The sequence below is a fragment of the Egretta garzetta genome, unplaced genomic scaffold, assembly GCF_000687185.1.
Source record: "Egretta garzetta isolate BGI_Z169 unplaced genomic scaffold, ASM68718v1 scaffold553, whole genome shotgun sequence".
In the NCBI taxonomy this organism is placed as follows: Eukaryota; Metazoa; Chordata; class Aves; order Pelecaniformes; family Ardeidae; genus Egretta; species Egretta garzetta.
The window spans coordinates 203,217-221,159 of NW_009259328.1; positions in this window are offsets into that span (position 1 = coordinate 203,217).

A 17,943-nucleotide genomic window follows, 5' to 3' on the forward strand; every position below is an offset into this window, starting at 1 on the left:
GGGGTCCCTCTCAGTGTGGGATGTCCCCCCCTCGGTATGGGGTGTCCCCCTCAGTGTGTGGGGGTGCCCCGCCCGGTGCGGGGCAGCGGGTGGGTCCCCCTTGGCAGGGCACATCCCCCTCACTACAGAATAGGCCGCCTCTGGGATGCTCACCAGAAACCCCTGCCCAGCACGGGGCCAAGGTGGGAAGCAGGAGATGTGGCAGGGGCCGGCATGGAACTGTGGAGAGTGGCTGAGGGAAGCTGGGGAGCCATGCAAGAGGCCTCATCTGGGAGCGTGGGAGGTAATGGTCAAACGTGGGTGGGTTGAGGAGACAAAACAAGGGGCCAGGGCTGTGTGATGGGAGAGGGCAGGCTGCGGGTAGCCGAGAGCTTGGAGAAAAGGTGCTATAAACTTATCTTCTGAATGGTTAAAAGAGAACCTAGGCTAACAAATTTGCAGGAAGGTGCGCTGGCGTGCACCGCCCTGCCTTGACGGCAGTGGGCAAAGCCAGTGGGACTCGTACGCTGTAGCACCACCAAGCGCCTAAAAACGCCACCAAAGCTGGTGGGATCTCTTCCCCTTGGCTTGTGCAACAGCAGCCACAACATTCTGACTTGGACTGAGGCATCTGGTATTTCTGGAGCACTTTTCAACCTTAGCCATGCTTTTAATATTGTAGTGTTGACTCTAGGTAGTGTAAATTTGGCATAAATGAGTCTGGCCATGGAGATGCTTGACTTAGAGGAACATGGCTGCGCAGGTCTTGTCAGAATTGGGCTGTAATCTGGTGCATTCCATGCTGCGAGGCTGCATGTATAATTGCTTCATCCTTTTCCTTGGGACAGACATGTGCCAAGTACACTGCTGACCCTAGCACATAATTTTTTTCACTAACAAATGGAAATAGTGAGGGGGAAAAGGAGGCATTTCTAAAGGAAATTTTCACTATAAACTTTAAAAATGAAATCCGCTGATTCAGGATAAGTGATATGTCCTGCTTCCTTAAAACCGTCACCTTGTGTTACGCACAAGATGTGACCTCTGAGCATGCATCACCAGAACAAGCCAGATTACATCTAGTCACGTCAGAGGCTTCAGAAGTCGCTCCGAGACAGGCAAACCCAGACACGCTGCACAGTCTCGGTGACACCCAGCCAGCTGCGTGTATCCAACTCCTTCAGCGTTTATGCAATCTTTACTCACTCAGATTCGTACCAAGTAAAAATTTGTCTGTTCAAAATTATACAAGTTCAAAGCTACTGCAGGTTTCAAATGCAGAGCCGCATTTCAAATTTCAGCAGTAACACCGCAATTAGAAACTCGTTGGTACTGTTCAGCTTGTTAATGCCCACTATGAGAGTCATATGAGCAGCACATTGACCTGGGAGAGGTGCTGGGCTCTGTTCCCGACTGCCAGTGCCCTGCTGCATGAACCCACCCTGTCAGAGCCTGCCCTTCCCTCTTAGCGCTTATCTTACGAAATGGTATTGTTAAGACTGGGTTGGAGTGGGTGAATGATGACAGCTCAAAGCCTCTTCAGGCCTTTTTTCCCTGGATCTTTGGGGGAAGCAGAACTAGACCTGCTTCAACCCTTTTTATTCCCGGTATGCCTAGCAGGCAACAAATTCAGTTGTGTGGGCCAAGATAAAGAACTACTTCCAGCATCCTGGAGTCCACCCAAAGAACACCCATTCCTTGCTATTTTATAATCAGAGGGTTCAGCAACACTGGCCAGAAGCCACAAGGAGAAAAACAGTAACTCAGGTGGGTCAATCCCATGCTGTTTCAGGTTGGACTAGTCAAAATCAATACCTTACAATGTAGGTGAAGAAACAGAGGGAAGTTCTGGCCCACCTGTTTGCTCTTTTGGTTGCATTTTCTCAGTTTGTCAAAATATTATTGCCTTGTTGCCTTTTACCAGAGTGAGAGTTGCAGGACCTATTACATGAGGGAAATGGTTATGTCTTACAGATAAATTCAAGCTGAGTACACAAGGAACAAAATTCTAGACAAATATGGAACCAAATATTTATGTGATATGTAGAAACCATAGATACCATATCATACAGATACCATATCTTATGGTATATAGTACCACAGTTTAGTTTGTGGCTACAGGAGAAAGGCAGATCTCAGAGGCTTAAATCCAAAGTGAATGGAGCTTGAGAGGTGTGTATGAGAAAGGGAAGGTGAGGAATGTACACTGTCAAGGTCGGTCTGGTTTTGTCATGTTTTCCGAGATGACGCTCATTTAGAGAATTAAAGAGACTCATTATGGCAGGAAGCAACTTTCCCACAGTGGCTATGCTCTCATCCAGAAAAGTGCAGTCCTCGAAAAGACTTTAAGTTGTTTACAGAAGTCAGCACGCATTAAGGGCAGCAAAGAAAATTCTTACTATTCAGTATCTAAGTAGCACAAATGAAAACAGGTTGTGAGAGTTTGGATTGCAAAGCCTTGTACAAGTTTAAGAGATGAAAACAGAGTAGTTAATCATACAGTGTCTCATAATGACTTCTAGGCACCCACAGCAGCAGTGATGGTGAAGTTTGGGTGCCACTGTGGCAGCATTAAAGTGCTTTAAAGTGTTTCAGTTAAATAACAATTTTGCCTTCTACCTACCTATACTGTGTACACAGCTGCAATAATTATGTGCATGCTCCACATTCAGATCTTGGTAATGAGGAGTCGTGAGCTGAGGGAGGATGCTCCTAGGTAAGTGCGGTTATGTTTAGAGCAGGTGGAGATTTACACGCATACAGCATCCAGCCAGTTATCCTGCTGACCTCGCTCAGGCCAGCATCAGGCCAGTACTGATATTTTATTTATATCTGAAGATGCTATTCAATGCCTAAAGACTCTCTAATTCCATTAACATACTCAAAGCTACCATTCTGTGTGGCCATACTCTTATTTTAGGCTCTCTGGTCATCGAGGAATCGAAATAACATTCTGACATTGTCTTTAAAAGCAAATTCTCACTACCTGCGAAAAGCAGTTTATAGGAAACCCACCGCCCTAAGTCACCTAGTATTTATATGATGGGGAAAATCTTTTTAGAAGGGCCAGCAGTGACAAGACAAGGGGTAATGGTTTTAAACTAAACCAGGGTAGGTTTAGACTAGATATAAGGAAGAAGTTCTTTACAGTGAGGGTGGTGAAACACTGGAACGGGTTGCCCAGAGAGGTACTGGAGGCCCCATCCCTGGAAACATTCAAGGCCAGGTTGGATGGGGCTCTGAGCAGCCTGATCTAGTTAGCGGTGTCCCTGCTCCTGCGGGGGGGTTGGACTAGATGACCTCTAGGGGTCCCTTCCAACCCAAAACATTCTATGATTCTATGATTCTATGTGTTGGTTACACATAAACACGGCTAATTTACACATAGATCATATGTCCAAAGAATCTCTCATTTTCTTCAGACCTACTGATGAATTTGACCTCTGATCATAATTCATCTTCCAGGAGGACTTGAAACTGCTATTTAACTTACCTAAGTAATTTCTCGTTCTTCCTGCGGCACGTCATCAAAAGACTTCCTTCTTAATTATAAATATAGGAAAGGGTGTGAAAAGGACTTGGACATTGATATATGTCAATGTCCAAGTCCTTATATATATATGGGATTGCGTGTTCCGTTCAATATCGCTGTCTTTTGTATCATTAAGAATAAGTCATAACTAGTTGTAAACAATTAATTCGATTTCCTTTATTACAGTATAATTTAATTTCTCTTTGCCATGCATTTCTATAATATTATTGTTTTACTCTCTTTTCATCATACGTTGGTTTACCCTCCCCCCAAGATCCCCTTCTGTTTTCTCTCAGTGGAAATAATACACTGCAGACCATCCTCTTGCTTGCCCATTGTCACATTGTCCCTAGTCTGTGCTGGCTTTCATTTTGACTGATCTACTCTCTCTTGAAGGTTTTCTCTTCCATAGCTTCTTCAGCACATAAGATGTGTTTAACATGAGCTGGTAGACAGCATCATCAGATCAGCAAGCATTTATCCCCTCGCTGAGGCAAGTTCCAAATTTGGGACACTGGGAGGGACACACCTGCCAGCAGAAGGCAGGGGGGTTGACTTCCCTGACTACCTGTCTTGTGAGACCAGGTCTTCCGGACTCCTGGAGACCTACTGTGTTGGGAGTACTTCCTTCCTTTGCCTAGGTCATGGCCGTCACCCTTGGAAGCGTGTTCCCTCGGCAGTGGAAGCTGCTGTCAAACACTCCTGCTGTGAATTCTCCTCATCAGTTTTTCAGGGGCAGCCTGATCGTCACTGGGGAAAGCTTGCAGAAGGGCAGATGGCAGCCAGAGAGCTGGGCTGAGTGGCTCCATTTATGCTTTTCAGAATGTCTTTTAAAATTATTATGAGTAGTCTTCATCCATCCTTCCCTTTCTTGACCACGAACTCAGACCCCAGGGCATTCCCCAAATGTTACTGCCGGTCATAAGTGCGGACAGGAAGGCATATGCCACATGTACTTATGAGAGAAATGTTGTAAATTATTTACCTACTAAAGCTACAGACTTTTCTGAGAAAAGTTAGCATTCTGAGAAATTCCTCAGTTGCACTGAAAGGAGGCGGGGAGCAAAAAACCACTGGGTTGAGCTCCATCACGGGATGTAAATCTCTACCAGTGAAGAAAGCATCTGGCGCTCTGTTAATCCAGGATACCTTGATGTGAGACCAAGGAGCCCTTTCCCGGCTGTTCATCTGTGCGGGCTCACCTGCAGCAGTTGCATCCAGAATCTTTCTTTAAGGTCCCCGTCTTGGCGACCCCTCTCTGGCAGTTACAGCTCGAGTTCTCCAGACTGGATGTGCTTATTTGCTTAGGTGGTATCTTAATTGCAGGCAGATTATGAGCCTTGGGCACTGCATATCTTGGCCCAGTTTGTCTCTCAAAGCCATTGTAGTCTTTCACCCTCTATGCTCTGAGACTTCCTGATGAGCATTCCCTATTACTTGGGTATCCTGAAGAGCCTACTGGGTACTAGGGATGTAAACACTTAGGAAGCAAATGGAAAATACCACTAGGAAACAATGGGAACCGAATGCTCCTAGGGAAGATGGTTGTATTGTTACTGGGATGTTGCCCAATCCTTTTACCTAAATCTGAGCCATTTTCAGGGCTCCAGAGACCTGCCTGGGGGCATGAATAACCAATTCCCTAAGAGTGCTCTATACTGTAGCATTAGATCTGACAGCAAAGAGAGCAACCCCATGTGTCCTAAGGTCCAGATCTCAGGTGAGAGCCCTTTTTCTCCTTTCTGCTAAAGACTAAGGTACACAGTACTTTTTGTTATTAAGAAAACATTCCATCTGAACAGAACTAAGATTGCTGTGTGCTCCCCTGAATGGCTATCACGAGCTGAAATAGCAGCAAACCACCTCTGTCAGCTGATTGCAAAAGGACAGGAAGGGAGTTTTCTTGCAGATGTGGGGCTTTAACACAGCTTTGCAGAAGCAAGGCTAATTTTCTTTATTTTAGCAACAATTGTATTTCCCTAATTCAGTCTGTGTGTGTGTGTATATATATATGTTACTTTAGCCACACACACATACTTGTGTGAAATACCGTTCAAAGGCATGATTACTTTTCATTTAAATGATTTGCTTTTTCTTGCCTGCTTGTGCTGCTTTGGCAGGTATTCTGTAAGGCTGTGCTGCAGAGGCTCGTGCGTCAGTGTTTTATAATCAGTCTGTGCACATGCTGTGCAATAGCAGCGAGGCAATCTGGCCTGTTGTGTGCGTCATTTAGTCCTCTCTTGCATACATAAACTGGAGATGAAAAATGTCGCCTGTTACTCCTCAGTAACTCTGGAACTGTGGTGTGTCTTTGTGATCTATTGATTAAGAAGAAGGGCTGCATTACAGTGCTCCAGGAAAAGAAACGTTGACTAGAGATGTGGATGCGTTATCTCACTTTATCAGATAGGAATGCAGCTGGATATGATTATCCTCAGCCAGAAATAATCTAATATCTGAAAGCATGAGAGACACCTTTAGATTCCCTACTTAGGTACAAAAAAAGCCCAGAACTAGTTTTTCCCTCCAAGAATAGTTTCTCTTTCATTGTTACTGAATAGGAAAATATTGTATCTTTCAGTTAGGTAATTAGGAGTGCTGAATCCATTGACATTTGTTTACATCTCACATATCATCTCTCCTCCACTCCCTTCCTCTGCTCAATATATTTCCACCCAGGTGTATGCGTGTAGCGCAGATAAGGTTAACAATCACACTGAGGATTGTGTCTTAGCTTGCACCGCAAGAGCAAAGTTGTAGGAGCTGTTTTCTGCATACCCTTCACACACTGGGCATGGGTGCATGAAGTGTGTTAGTACTTCACGAAGGCAAAGTAGGAGAGAAGAGGTCAAATAGGCAGGAAAGAGGTGATTTATAGTCCTGAAGTGATATGATGAGCCGTCCATGACTCTTACCCAATCCTTGTCTGGTGTATGCGAATATGATACCTCCTGGCATTTATTAATACACACACACCCCCCCGTGCCATTTATTCTGCTTCTGTTGCAATGAGCAAGGCAATGGGCCTTCCTCCCACCAGCAGGAAAAAGCTAATCTCACAGCCTTCTCCTCTCAAGGCCACAGTCAATGTCTCTCGGTGAAACAGCTGCCAAAGGATGTTCCCGCAAAAGTCTGCTCACACCCTGTAACTTTTTTGTTAGCTAAATATAATGTGGGTAATAATTTTCCTGACACAAGGTAAATGGCCATCATTTTTCTTCACAGAATCTCTGCTTGGGATGCTGTATTATATACGGCTTCAGAAAGGGGATGTTTTTGTAAAGTATGTGTCTTGGTGTTGCACCATGTTGCACTACATTGTTATACGTTGGTTGAATCAATACAGTGATGCAGTAAATATTTTCATATCAATTGATCTATTTTTTTTATAAAAAATAGTCTTCCAGGTACTTATATCTGGTACTACCTAGATCCATATCACTCATTCCTACTTCAACGTAAACCTGACCATTCTCATGTCTTGGGAGGGCTTGAACTTGGGGGGGGAAAGAATTACCGATCTGGAATACAGGATGTTTCATACAATTAATACAGAACAGATGATGGCTGAAAAAAAACATTTAATGAAGTGGTCTTAAATATGGCTCTTTGGCAACTTATTTGCACTGTGCCCACTAAAACACTTCTCTTTCTCTTACCTTATAATGTAAGTTTCAATGTTCAGTGTCTTTATGCAGCTCCAAGCAGCCATTAGATGGCTCAGTTCCACCTACCAGGCATTTCCATCAACGTGCAATGCTGCAACAAGAAGTTCCTTTGGCCCAAGACTGAAGGCAAGCAACATTGAGTCTTAGAGGTTAGGCTTGCTTAGCTGGAATTGGGTGATTTTGTGTTCCAAAAAATCATTTTCAGCTATGATTTAAATGATTTTGCAATCCATTTCTGCCCTAGAAAACAGCAGTTATACTAAATGTTACTGCCAATGTGATTGCCATGTTCAAGAAAATATCATCTTAAATAGGAAACATGACCTGGACAATTTATGTGTTCTGTGGCACAGACAGGATCAGGCTTCCTGCAGAAATGCAAGAGTGATGGGTATTTTTTTTTTTTTTTACCCCGAAGTTTCTTGCTCCACAACCTGCTATTCAGTGTCCTAAGGAAGTGAGAGATATGGAATTTGCTCCTCTGTCTGGTTGCATTAACATCCTCAACTCCCACCTCAAAGGAGAATGCTTAAACTGCCAGACTAGTCTAGGCATGGGCAATCCTCACCACTCTTGCTGAACTCAGTAGTAAATATTTTTCATTAGGCCAGACAGAGGGGAAGAGTGACCATGGCTCTTGGAGAAGTCTTTTAGGAGGAGAGATTTCAGTTCCCTGCTCCCAGGACTGGTTCTGTCCTTTTACAGTGCTAAGCTGTGTATCATATATAGCAGAGTTCAGATGGCAGGAGTCTTCCCTCACAGGTCAGTGCTCTAATCCCTGCACTATGCACTCACACTCCCTTGCTGTCTCAGTAAAGTCACTGTTGAATAATGCTCCGGCTCCAGCAGAAGGGAGGTGAGTATGACCACTCGAAATAAGCTGCCAGGTGGTGGTTAGGGCATGATGCTGCGAGTGAGAAGGACAGACTGGAGCAGAGGCATTGCTGGCATGAGTGGTCTAACCACTTCCACCTCCACTTTCAACAAAATGTCATGTTCAGATTTTTGGGAATAAAGGGGTAGGCGGTTTTATTCGTAGAAAGTTCTGGACTGTGTTTCTAAGTGGATACCCTCACTTCAGTGCAAATCCTACTTATATATTGTGGGAGAGCTGGGATTTAAGATGTGCTGAGATGAATTTTATTGCACTGTTATCAGTAACAAACCAAACATGACTTCAGGCAGCTTCCTGCTCAATTGCTGGCTGAGTTTGGATGGTGAATTTTTAAACTCCTGTACCACATACAGAATCTGTGAACCCAGCTTAAGGTTTTAGTTTAAACTGTGGGGATTTAACTTTCTGCACTGCTGTATCCTTTTTGGATCTACTTGAATCTAGAGCTGCTGTTGGGCTGTGTCCAAAATAAAGCACAGGTACTGTTCTATGCCCAGTTAAGTTATTCCTAGCACCAGAGAGACTCATCTGCAGTCTCTTGTTCTCATAGTTGCTAGTAAAAAACAACTTAATGCCTGAGCACGCATTTAATTTTCACAGTATGCCTAGGAACCTGCAGACAGCTGTTTCTCTGCTCTTCAAACAGATCAGAGATCAGCCATCTCAGGTGTAGAGCTGTGTAGGTACGGGATTTACTAGCCCAGTCGTCATGCCATACTAATACACCTATACACTTTCTAGACAGAAGCTCCCATTCAGCCAGCCCCAGATTATCAAGGTCCTCAAAGAATTTCTGTAAATCACATTCATAATGTTCACTTAAAAAAAGAACAAAACTGTATGTCTCTGATTCTTCTATTTATTTCATGTGTTTTCTTTTAGAGAAAAAGATTTCAGGTGTTTTTTCCTCTCTCAGTATATGAGTGTAAACATCCCAGAAAGGGAGAATTTCCTTAAGAAGGTGTTCCTTAGTGTGTTATTAACTCTGGAGTACTTGCCCTGATGGAGGAATGAGAATTAATTGGCTGGTTTTGAGCTGAGAATGCTGGCAGTAGGAGATTCTTTGTCATGTCAAAGGCGATAAGCTCTGATATATTGCACACTGCTACAACAAAGGATTTGGGGCAAAGAAATGGCGGTTTGTACAGTAGTTTTAATGTTTGAACCGGTGAAATGGTTTTCATACACGCACGCTGCTTTCCTGGCTTGTGTAAATGTTTTCAACATGTACGAAAAAACACAAATGCAACGCTGTTACTGCTGAAGCTTTACGGTAACAGAAGAGTCCGCAAACATGAAAGTTAAAGGGCTTATGTTAATTTGGCTGATTCTCAATGTTGAAAGATTGTGGAGATCCTGCATCTTCTGGATAAGCACTGTCTTGTTCAGGCAGGCTGCCCACTTCCAGTTACATAACCACGTCTGCCGAACTGGCTGTAGGCTGGGTGAACTAATGCAAAAAGAATACAAACCCGCCTAATCCCGCTTCTATCTTTCAAAACATATCTGGTGATATAAGCTCCCATGCTCTGCCGGGAATGGAGTCCTGGGAATGCAGCGTGCTGCCCTCAGCTAGGCTAGGGCCGGCAGGGGAGTCTGGTGGCTGCTTTCCTACAGCTTAGGAGCCAGCCCAAGGTGAAAAGAAACAGGAGGGGAGTGGGGAGTAGCTTAAGGGGAAGGAGGCAAACAATCTGGAGCAGTTGAGAAATGAGCCTTTGGTATAAAGGTTAACCAGTCAACAAAGAGGAGGCATGAGCATCTTAAATCTTTAGCCAGGCAGAGGCTCTGTACATGCCTGGAAAGCATGAAGCCCCTGTGAGAGAAACAAAGTGGTTGAGCAAAGTATATGCTGTTTTTCTCTGTAGACCATCATCAGTCAGAAAAATGTATTTGTGTTACTTTTTGACAATAAGTATCAGGCCTGAGACATTGAGCGGAAGCTAAAGTGCGTGAAAGTCAGGTTTCTTCACTACATAGTTTTAGATGAAAAGAAACATAGATACAGCTGTCATAGCCTTGCAATAGTCTTCTCGGTGTCAGTATTCCTGGGAAATGTAAAACTGAACTCTTTGGGATAACTACTGACTTGCCTGCAAACCTAAACAAGTTGTGACAATCTGCTACTGACCGAGTTGCAAACAGCTTGCCTCCTTCGCTGTCCTTTCAGAAAGATGAGGGCTCTCGGCATAGACTTGGGGCATATTTTAATAGACCACTTCAACATGGGGAGGTGGGTAAACATTCCAGGTTGTAGTGTTAGCACGTAGGTTGGTTAAAGTTCAGAGAGGCTAGGCATTATAGTAACAGATACAAGTATTTCTTTCACAAAAATAAAATAAACTTTCTGATGAATGACATTAGCAAAAATCTGGAGTCTTGAACACTAATTTGGCAAATGGATCGCATGCATGGTTTGAGTTTTTGTTTCCAAAAATACGGGTGTCACAAAATAATAGCCATGTCAAATGATAACTTAGAAAACGGATAAATGCAGCTTAAGGTATCACTGTGCATTTGCATTTTCCTAGCCTATTTATAAATATTTTGACATGAAGTTTAAGTTCATCAAGATCCGTTGATGAGAAACCGTTGAACTCCTTCATTCGTCAGATGATAGGCAGTCAGCTGTGTGGGCAAAAAGAAGGGGTGGGGGGGTGTTCACCTAACAAAGGTGCAGTTCAAGAAGTCTTTTCTTAATTCTCCTTTTTCCCTCCTTGAGTTTTACACAGTATCTTGCACATTTCCTTTCTGGTAAGAGGTAGATATGATGGAGAATGCACTCAATGCGCTCAGTTAGCACAGAGACAGTGAACACGGTGCTGCCCTTTCCTCTCTGCAGTCAGAATCAAACTGAGAACACTTCCGTGTATTGATTTGCAGTGCTCTTTATGTTTAGGAGTAGCGAGATTTGACAAATTATTTGCTTCCCCCACTGGCTTTATCAGTAAAGCTGTCCTAGTTTGACTAAATGCCAGGCTGTTTTTTGTAATACCAAGTGATGGGAAATGAACCAGAGACATTCTGACTGAATGGGTGAGAAGATTCACTAATGAACTAGAAGAGAACAATCAGTACAGTAGCTGGCACTTGCAGAATACTTATGGTTTGTGAAAACGGCACTGATTATAGGGTTTTACTGTTATATTAAAAAAAAGCAGTGTTCTGATCATCTGGAGGAACTAATACTAAAGATCAGCACAGCTTTTTGGAAGTTTGTCATAATAATAATGATATTTTTATTAACAGTTATTAAAAATTATTAAAGATGACTCCAGTCTCCCTCTCCATTTCCACTTATTATGGTAAATGAAGGGAATAATTTTGCAGGTGCTTATAACTAATTTTAGTAACATAATCATGAATTCCCTTTTTTCCTTCCCCTTTTCTGCACATCTGTGATTAAATATTAAATAGAGAATGTTTAAACATTCCCTTTGGAAAAAAGTGTGTCATGTGGTGTGACAGGAATGGGAAGCTGGTGTCCTGTTCTCCGTTTCTTATTGTTTATTGTATAATCTTGGTTCTGGGCACAACAGAAGTTTACTCAAAACAACAATTGTGTCGGTACACAGGTACTGATGGCATTTCCTAACGGCTCGCAAGGATCAATCAAAATGTTTTAATGTTCTCAGCTAGAACCAAATGCTACACTTCCTGTATAGTTACTTGTGTGAGATCAGAGAAACTCCCTTTACTATTTTAGTTTCTCTGGTGACACTGAGAGGAAAACTTAGCTCATGGATTTCAAATCTTTGTGATGTGGGCCTAAGCAACACTTCCACTGAACCAGTTCAGTGTGCTGTCCTGGAGAAAATCTTGAATAATGTAATTCAGTGGACTGAAAGTGAAGTATTCAGAAATAGGAGGTGAAACAAGGACAGATTTTGGCCTCTGTTTGAGATATATATATATATGCATATATATATATATACACACATATTTTTAGTACTGTCCATCACGGTGGTGTTGGACTGCCCTCCACTTATCAACAGTTATGTTGCAGCCTGTAAAGGTACACTGGAGTCTGACTCCTTTTTCGGGTATCTGTTGCCATGCCTCTGTCATGCTTCATGTGTGCTTTGGGCTTGCTTGTTTGTATTAGATCAATTAGAATTACAACTGTGAAAGCAGTCTTGCCCCAGGTATCTGTTATCTATGCAAAAATCCTACGTTCACTTGTGTAACTGTGAACGTGTTTCATAAAGTTGTGACTTCTTGGGCAGGCAGGGGTGGCTAAGGCTTGGTCACTCCCATTTGATGGGAAAAGCTGCATTACTAACCAGAAATACAGTTTTGGCATTATCTAGGCTGTCTATTCAAAACATTGACTGAGTGCACATACGTTTTCCATACAGTGAGTAGAAATGACAGCCTGTTTCATTAGAACAAGCTCCAGGCACAAGAATTTTTGTGTCTGCTTCTCAAAGTTGTGCTCATAACTTCATCCTGTCTCCTCTTGCTACATGTGAGCTGCAAGCCTCCATCTCGGCCCTTTATTGTAGTCACTTCAGTTTTCACCAGCTAACTTCTAAAATCCAAAATGCATAAGCAAACATGGGAGCTGGGACCAGAACTTAGTCAATGGCCCTAACCTCTCCAAAGTGAGTACACTAAAAAGAGCTTGTCCACCTGTGAATCTTGAGTTACGTACCGCTCCATGTATCTTCCACAGATCGGACAGTGACTGAATAGCCAGTTCTGTGAGGGATACGGCCTTCAACCCCTCTCTGGGGAATAATCGAGCTTGTATTTCCCACTTCTCAAAATCAAGCTACTGTAAAAATAGCGTCTGCTTATCAGACGCTTAAGCTACTGCTTATCAGAACTTTACAGAAATTGGTACTTATTTTGTAAGGAACGCAGACTTGTTTCTGTGTTATGTGTCTCTTGCAGGACACAGGCAGAGACACAGCTTGTTTTAGAGCTTAACTAGGTGACGGTCTCAGGGCAGGGTTGATTCTGGCAAAGGCAGCAGGAACCTCCAGAGAGCTTTAACATAAAAAAATGTAGTACCGTGGAATTGAGGCAGTGTATATTCAGGGGAAAAGAATGGTTCAGAATTTTAGCCTTAGATACTAGAACTCCGCTAAGATATTTGCTTAGGCTTTGAATGGGAAGTGAGTGGCAGAAGCTGGAAGGAAAACTTGGGCATGGAGTCTCCCGGCTGAATCAGTTTGGTTTGTGCACTAAGTAAGAACATACGGATGTGGAGAGTGACGAATGCCACCCAGTCAGCAAGTAACAGTTCGTATCCACATCCTACTCAAGTATTGATGTGGGCTGAATGCTACTGTGGCGTTTTATTGTTCACAGGGCTGGGTAGTATGAGCAATAAACTCATAAGCTTCCAATGAAAGACTCTCTTCCACTCCCATTATTCTGCAGGACAAAATTAGTACTCTCCTAGGCTTTGTCAAAGTGGAACAAAGGTCCCCTACTACTGGTGCAGAAATAATTACCATTCATCTACTTGCTGTGGCTGAGGGAATGACGTGGGTTTTTTTCTTTTTTAACCCCCTTCTCAGCAGGTAAAGGTAAGGAACAAACTAACATGGACTGCTCTCTTTGCACGTGCATTTTTTTTAATCATAACAAATTGGGTATTTTGAGAACTGGAGATTTCATGGTGTTATAAAGACTTGAAAATGTGATTTAGAGGTTTAAAAAAATGAGTAGTTCAAGTCACTTCATTATTTAGAAACAAGCTCATGGACTTATGACAAAGGTTAATGCAGGGGACAGGGGAAGAAGGTTTGACTCATTAATTTTTAAGCTGGTGCTATGGGCAGGAGCACTGCCTCCGTATCCTGATAGGTTTCTGGACTCGGTGGGGGACCTAACACACTGCCCGATTAAGGCTCTTAATAAGCTCTCATAGTAGAGCTCTATGGCCAAACAGTGTGATTGCTGTTGAAATGCAAACTTCCCATGGCTTAGTAAGAAAATTCACAGCTCTGGCTAAAACTCTCTAGATACTCTCTTTTCTGAGGATCTTAACAAATGGATTCCCACTACTAAGAGAGGATGTCCGCTTACACTTGGAAGGCAGCGGCTTTCCTGGTTTTCAAGAAAAGTTTAAAGGCTCAAACCCAGGAGTGGTGTAAAAGGTGTCCAAGAGGTATTATTTTAGAAAGCTCATTAATTGTAACTTATTGCCTGAACCGGGGAGACTGCAGGGCTGTTTCTCAGCCCTGGGTTTGTGAAAATGGTCTTCTCCCGCTCTGTGATTGCTGCTGAACTGTGGTGTTAAAATGCCTCAAAAGCTGCGACAGTGCTGAGCAGTTTCCTTGCGTTTTAGCTGTGACAGCAAATACAGTTCTGTGCTCTGCTCTAGGACTGGTCTTACACACTGCCATCTTCCCAACTCTTTCACATGGAAATATTTCTTCAGACCGTAACCAACATAACGGAAGCTGTGTAGTATGGGACCTGCCCTTCCACACAGTTAGGATACAGAAGTGGGGAGAGGTGTGTGCGTCTGAGGGAGACAGAAAACAGGGAAGGTTGTAACAAGGTGGAATTAGAAAGAACATTGCTGCAGGGGAAAAATGCATCAGAAGGTCAAACCACAGGTTGAAAAACAGTGTCTAGGAGTGGCAGAAGAAATCCTGAACAAACCCCACCTACATGAGGTAGAGTAGCCTCAGAGAGAAGAAAACAAGAAAGTCTTGGCTCTGTACAGTCTTACGTGGGCAATAGAGAGCAGACTAAGGGGAAACTGGGGGGAACCCAATGTCCATGGTTCAGGAGTGCGAGACATTTTTCTCTGAGGACAGCTCTGCAGGTAGAGCCCGAGTTGTAAGAGCCAGGAGAGGAGGGCTTCCCTCACTCGTCCTGCTGGTCTCTTCTGCTAATGATAGTATTTACTGTCTGTGTGCTCACAGCATAAAATCCACCAGGTAAGCACCCACCATGCAGTGCTAATGGTCAGGCACAGGCCTTCATGCTGGTCACAAAAAATCTGCAGCTGATGAAAATCTGAGTGCTCTGTCTTTTCTCCAAGCCATGCTTGCAGGGGAAAACAAGAATTTCAGAAGAGGACAAAAGCTGGGTTTTTGTTCTAAGTAAACATGTGCCAGTAATGCTGCTGAAGTATATTTACAGGCTGTACTTCATGCATACAGAGTCCACTGTTACCCTCGCATCTGCATTCTGTGGGTTGCAATGCCAGAGCAAACAACACCAAACACATTCCCAAATATAGAATATAAGACAAAGCCACTCTGGGAAAATGCACTTTTACAGTCACTTTGAAAGGGTTTAGGTCAGTATAGAAATTTCTTCCAGTAAAAAGAGGTTGTATTTCATGAGAATGAGCCATGACCAAAGGCTGTAGTTCCTTTGCCATCAACAGTCAATTTACTGTATTGGTAGGCATTTACATCTCCAATATAATTCAGAAAGATTCAACTAAATTCTGTTTTCTACACAAGGCTTTGAAAATCATACTTACAAAGTGATTTTACCTCTTAATAAGCTTAATCAAGCTTGAGAGGCATTTATCTCAGGAGCTCTGATTTATTAGCAGTTTATTACTTTATCAAAAAAAAATGTTCTCATCTTTTTATCTTTTTAAAAATATGATAATCTTAGCATTTGACCACTCCTGTTTCTCGCACCCATCAGGACATTCGCCAGAGAGAGGAGCAGGCTGGTACGTTCTGGTTGGTGCTTTTGAGGGTTGATCCGTCTTGAGCTGTCCCGTGGTTAAACCACTGGAGGGCAGAATAGAGACAAAGGAAACCTGTTTCAAACCAGGAATTTTTGTGCTGCAGGGATTTATGCTTGCAGGACACTGATTTTCAGCATTCTGCAGCTCCATTTCTAGTCATTGTGAAATATACAGTGAAATGTTGGCACAAATAATTAGAGGGAAACTACAGTTGTTTTGAGTAAGAGTCAAAACTTTTTGCCAATATTTAGCAAATCCTTTTGGTAAATCTGATGGAATAAGCCTCCTTGAGCACTCAGGTTGTATTGCAGAACATGCTGCAGAAGAAAGAACTCCAAAATTAAAAAAGAAAAGAAGTATGCATTTGACAGCAGCATATGCATAGGCTTCAGCTGAATGGGGTCATCACCGACAACTTCTGGTAGTCAGAAATAGGGGTCTGATTTGGAAATTCACTTTATTTTAGGAAAACACATAAGCTGGACAAATTCATTAATTTCTCTATTTGCATAAATAAAACACTTGTATAACTTTCTATAAATTTCCACCTTTTTGTATCTTTGATGCAATTGTTCTAATACAGCTGTAGGAACTCTAGTGAATGTATTTGGTAGGTTTTCTGTCTTGTTCCTCTGATTTAAAAAGTAAAAAGCTTTAGGTGCTATATTGAAGTGATCTTTGTGGATTGTAGGGGGGTGGGGTTTGGTTTGGTTTTTAGGATTTGTTTGTTTTTAAGGGAAATATATTCTGCTCAGTAGCAGTGACATGATTAACAGCAATTCAGCAAAAGCTTGCTAGCATTCTCATACAGTCTGGCAACATGAAATGACACAAATTAGTGAATGATCATATCACTGCAATGAGTTGCTAGTATAAATGAATATCCCAAACATATGTTATTGACACACACACCCCCCAAAATAACTCATAGAAAGGATAGCCTTTGAAGAGCACTAAACAGAAAAGTCCTTGTGGTGGAACAGGCGGGAGCAGCGGAGAAGGAGTGAGTTAATATTCAGAGAGTAGGTTTTAGACTAGTGAAGTGCCACTAATTCAGCGTTGTGCTTATCACCTCTCTGGAAGGAAAGGCTAGTCCCCTGTGTCTCGCTCTGCACCAGTCACAGGGATTTCCACGTTTCTTGTGATGCATTACAGCTTCTGTTTTTTTGGTTTGTTTTAATGCCACAAGTGCAGTGCCTTTCATTGTGATGTATAAACCAGTAGATACCAATGGGCCTACAGCATACTACAGTGAGTAGAGAAGTTGTTGATATTATTATGCAGTGCCTCACCATCATCTCGGCAAGCAATAGAACAGCTGGTGCCAGCAAGCACAGCTCTGTTGAAAGTCCAGTTTTTGTACTTGCTCACAGGTTATTTTGACTGAAGTAGAAACAAGCTTAGGCTCAGCTAAGCAATAAAGTGTTTGGGTAACAAATGCATCATTTACCTATATTAAAAAAAAAAAGAAAAAGGAAAAAACCCATACTTGTCTAGACTGGGAAAATAAGCAGGGCTATAGGTGCCTCGGCTGATGAGTTAAATAACATTTATTTAAACAGCGTGTACACTGGAGGCAAAGGTGGTTCTGTTGGTCAATACTTCCATTGGTCCCAGTGAGCAGTAAGGTTGACTGTGCCTTCTGGCAGCTTTTTAAGACCTTATCTAATTTATGTTCTAGGCAGTATTTAAAATATGTGAGTTAAGTTTTGTGAACTGACCTATTTTAAAAGTCCCACCTACTTTCCTGCCAGTTCTCCATGCAGAATAGTCACCCAGCAGCTTCCGTGAGATTGTTCTGCTATTTTGTCCCACTTTGATCTAGGGCTTAATACAGGTGAGGTGTCAAGTGGCTGGAAGAGAGGTCGTTCCTAGTGAAAATTAGGTATCCTCTGTGCCTCCTCTGTCTTACTGGCCTGGTTTTGGTTATCTACAGGTAGAAGCACTCCTTCATGTCACAGGACAGCTCTTATAAAGGGTCTTACGAGATCTGGCTCTGTCCTGTGAAGGGAATCTGGAGTGCAGGTGCCAGCCAAGAAGATAACTTGCTGATATGCTTGCTTGATAACTCACATCAGCTGCAGAAACAGCACAGCTGCCTGCAGCTGGCTCCGCGTTCCAGGATCTCCTAGGTGAAGGCCTGGAGCCTGGTCTGTGGGTGCTCTCCCATACACAAAGCAGTAACTGAAAGTCAGCA